This window comes from Amphiura filiformis, chromosome 8, assembly GCF_039555335.1.
Source record: "Amphiura filiformis chromosome 8, Afil_fr2py, whole genome shotgun sequence".
In the NCBI taxonomy this organism is placed as follows: Eukaryota; Metazoa; Echinodermata; class Ophiuroidea; order Amphilepidida; family Amphiuridae; genus Amphiura; species Amphiura filiformis.
In genome coordinates, this window is record NC_092635.1 from 42,120,102 (window position 1) to 42,125,279 (window position 5,178).

The following is a 5,178-nucleotide window of genomic DNA, read 5'->3' on the forward strand; positions in this document are numbered from 1 at the left end:
AGCGACTAACATGCTCACCATACCTCAACAAGGCACCGATTATCTATGGTAATGGTCTGTTTCTCACCCTTTATCTACTACTTAGGCCAATGATCACCATAGAATGGTCAGTTCTGTAACCAGGTGTTATATCAGCAAAATCGATCAAATTTAGCAATTCAGATGAAATCAAAAAGAAATCTAATCTGGCTTGTTTTATTGGATTATTTTTTCTCCAAGTAAAACGTCTAATATTTGGATTCAGAACTCTCCATGGATCGCATATTTCCATGTCTTCTTTTATATTAAGAACCATTTCTTTTGCTTTCGGGTTATTAATATTTACATAATTGAAAGTATCCATTTCTTGATTCTGGACTAAATTAAAGTCTCCGCATATAATAGAGTAAGGGTTTCCAAAAGTTTCCACAACCTCTTTTACACGACTATAGAAATATGGCTGATCATCATTTGGCCCATATAAACAACATAAAGTGATATCTATAGATAACAAAGTAATATCGAGCACAATCCAATTTCCAACATGATCACGCTGTATATTCCGCACCTTAAAATCAAAATTATTGTTCATCAAAACTGCCACACCTCTTGAGTTCGTAGTGTGACCTGCTATATAAATCTCATAACCCCATTCAGACCTGACCATATTTTCTAATTTTGATCCCAATGTATATCCTGAAGACAATATATCGAAAATTTCTTTTTCCTTAGATAATTAAAAACATCACGTCTCTTGACTTTATCATTCAATCCCCTGCAATTTACAGAACATATTTTAACTGAGCTATCCATATGCAAAACATTTATTTAATTTAGACTGATCATGTATAAGAAGCCAAAACTGCGTATAGTACATTTCATATAAATTAAGCTGTCGCTTTCTGATACCAGAGAAAAAACAAAAAAACAAAAATAAATTAAAGGACAAAGAGACAAAGTCAAAATACAAAAACCAAAAGGTAGGTCAAAGCAAAAAATTGAACCCAAAATCAACTGACAATTGTCAAGGAAAGTCTGACCGTCAATATGAGCGTACACAAAAATTGTCGCCTCTAAGCGACTGTTAATAAAGCATTACATGTAAACATCTAATTCATGCATATCAAAATTGCATCAAAATATGAGAAAAACGTTTTTGATCTTCTTTAATTTTTTGTATCCCCTTTATTTCCTTTTTTTTAAATCCTCTATAGGCACGCATGCATATACCCAAAAATTATATATTCAAAACGTGATTAAAAGAGCTTCAAAAACAATATGATTACATGGGTAGGTTTTGCGTTTAACATAACTTTATATTATAGCTATAAGCGACTGTTAATAAAGCATTACATGTAAACATCTAATATTCATACATATCAAATTGCATCAAAATGTGAGAAAAACGTTTTTGATCATCTTCAATTTTTTTTATCCCCCCTTTCTTTTCTTTTCTTTTTTAATCCTCTATAGGCACGCATGCATATTCCCAAAAAATATCTATTCAAAACCTCATTAAAAGAGATTCAAAAACAACATGATTACATGGGTAGCTTTTGCGTATACATAACTTTATATTATAGCTATAAGCATGATAAGCGACTGTTAATAAAGCATTACATGTAAACATCTAATATTCATACATATCAAATTGCATCAAAGTGTGAGAAAAACGTTTTGATCATCTTCAATTTTTGTATCCCTTTTTTTCCTTTTTTTTTTTTTTAATCCTCTATAGGTACGCATGCATATTCCCAAAAATTATCTATTCAAAACGAATTAAATTAAAAGAGCTTCAAAAACAATATGATTACATGGGTAGCTTTTGCGTTTACATAACTTTATATTACAGCAAATATGACATCAAAATAAGAAACCAAAAGCACATCAAGGCAATAATTCATATCGCAGACATCATAGGAGTATAACAAAATGAAGTAAATTGTTCACAATTTTAGATCATTATATTCACATGACTGAGTTTCAACTGCCTCTTGTAGAAAAGTCTTATATTAAGCTGAAAACCTAAGTTTGAAAGTTTCCTTCATTTAGTTGTTAAGATTAAATCTCTTCCAATCTCCTCTTCTGTTTCCCTTGTCCTTGAATTCCAGGATCACATCCAGTCCGATGGTTCGAATACGTGTAAGATTCCCTTCTCGTCGTAAAGTCTTTCCATGTTGGACCAGCTTACCTCTGTCTTGCTTCATACTTCTTGGAAGATCCGTGTAAGCCATAACCGGTTTCCTATCCTTAAAAAATGGCCTGATTCGCTGTTGAAGCAAGATCCCATCCCTGTCGAACATAGATCCGAATCGGATGATCACAGGATCTGGTTGATGACTTCGGTTATTTTATAGTTACTACATTGACTGATTTTGTTAACTTCTTCATTCCAATTCTGTTTGTAAATATCAGAAAGCCTTAAATCCAGAGGCATTGGTCCTCGATCATATCCATCCTAGTGGCATAAATAGTATATAATAGTATGATATAGTTTGTGTGGTGTTAATAATAATAATAATAATAATAATAATAATAATAATAATAATAATAATAATAATAATAATAATAATAATAATAATAGTAATAATAATAATAATAATAATAGGGGTCTAATAGTAACAGTAATTAATGTATTAAATGTAGTGTATTAAAGTGTTCATAGTTTAATATAATAAAAATTCCCTTTAAAAGGGAAAGCCAGCCTCGATGTAGAAGAGGTCTTGTAATTAGTTTTGGTCAATGTGAAAGGCATTTTTAGGATCACGCTTACATCCATGTTACATGACAGTCCACCAAACCATCAACGATGAGAACATGTACACTAAAACAGCAGAAAACATTAATTCCTAATCTCATGTCAACTCTTTAATTCATTTAATTCATTACTCCAAATTGTTCTGGTCTGTTTGTTTTTTGTGTTGTTTTTGTTTTTGTTTTTTGTTTTTGTCTTTTCAGCTTTTTACCCACGATATCTCAATTTCCAATTTTGTAATACCAGAACTTACGAACTCAATATCTTCGCTTAGGAATGTCCGATTTCACTGCTTTCGATATACCACGTCACAAATACACTGCCGGTTTGAGTTAACTTACATGTACATTTTATTTTAAAATAACTTGATATTAATTCGCAATGTATAGTTTAAGCCTACTATATTATAATAGATAGTGGCCAGCACATTTATAAAGGACTGATTACTCACTACAATCTTCACTCTTAAACTGTGTTTTTCTGAATGTGCTGATCATGTTGCTTGCTAGTCGGAAACTCCTGCGAAGCTATGGACATGGCATCTTACCTACTCCATTCTATAACAGTCTGCCTAGTGCCTTGTGTGTTTTCTCTTCAATCATTTTGTTGAATGTAATTTTATGAATCAAATAAAAAAGATAGAAAGTGACTTCACATAAGTTATGTGTCATTTTATTTATAATAAAGAAGTTATTAAATTAATAAAGTAATAAAGTAAGACAATTTATTTATCTATAAGTGCATGTCAAATGGGGTACATTGTTCAATACTATTATATAGGCCTACATGCATAAATTATGCCCATATTATAGCTAGGCCCTAAAAACTTTATTTTGCATCGGATTTTTCCCATTGAAAAGACAAAACTGATGTTTATGATACCAACCATTTCATCAATAACATTTTGAGTCATTTTTATCCATAAAACGACACAGGATATGATAGATAACTACTTTCACATCAATATGGTCCATATGATCACAGATTGTTGAGAATCTGTGATATGATGAAGATTTTGATTCTATAGATCTGTTATCAACATGATATCACGCTGTTCAGTGGTCAAGGAGTAAGGACCCCCGGTCAAGGACACTGGTATGACATCATAGGTGATGTAATTTTCTTCTGCTGACCATAATGATCTGATGATGCTGTATATTAACTATTAGTGTTACATTTAGGCCTATACCTATAGAACTTTTAAAGTCATAATTAGTTCAAACATAACTTTGGTAATACTCACTCGTTTTCATTCGTTGAAACGGCAAAACATACTTACTTTTCCTTACAAATCGAATAACAATAATTTTAAAACATTCCACCTCAAAAAGTAAAATAAAATAATTCTTACCAATACCAATAAAGTTAATCTCTTGAGTATACAAACCCAATCTCAGAAATAGATACCAGCCCCGCGTATGGGCTGGCGAAAAGCGAAGTGTGGTCTTTTGATCTTACATGATAATTAAAAGGTGTAGAGTTGTGCGGTTTGTTGCACAATGTTACAAATTCAAAACTGAAAAAATCTGGTCAAAAGGCACGCCAAAATATTCTACTGGTCATACATGCGCAAAACAAAATAATTTGACATACCTAGTTCCGATATAGTTACTCTCATGCTATATGCTGGTCAAAGCTACGATCACAATAGTTACACATTCTGTGCTCTGAATACAGTTTACAATTAATATGCAGGTTCTCCATCACCAAATGGTAAAAAGTACAATTCAACAATAATATTACAACTATTACACATGTCCCTTTAAAATGAAAGGCACGTCTGACTGCGAGCAGTCTATTGACTTGTTATTATTCGATTCGTATCAATGAGCCCGGGGCATTGAGCATGAATTCTGAGCATGAACTTGCCTTAATATTGTGGCATACAACAGGCATGATACAGATTTCGTCCACAACTTGTGGATCAGAACATAATTTACTATACTCTATTACCTCGACGATCCATTATTCAAAATCGCGCACTGTGATTTGTTGAAACGCGTCACGTGTAAAACATCTAATTACATCATTAGTGGTGCTCGGTGAAGTTTGTTATTAATCGGATTAATTACCACAGCAATAGGTGAAAACAACTTTGAACATATCGCGCTGCACTACAAGTAGGTTACACTCATCACCTGTGTATGTCTGCAATCATAGATTGAATACAATACTGGTCTTTTCAAAGATACTAATCTTACAGGTGCAAGTAATCAGCATGATATGGTTCAATGAAGAGGTACCGCGTGAACGTATCAGTGCAGCGCTGTATATTCAAAAATTGTTTTCAGCTATTGCTATGGTAGTTACCCCGATTATTACGTAACTTCGCCAGCGTATAAATGGCTACAAATACCACTTTATAGATAAGTTGACCTCAATGTTTATACACAAAGGCAAGGGGCTGGTATATCGATATGCTTGAGTGAATCTTATGCAACCAC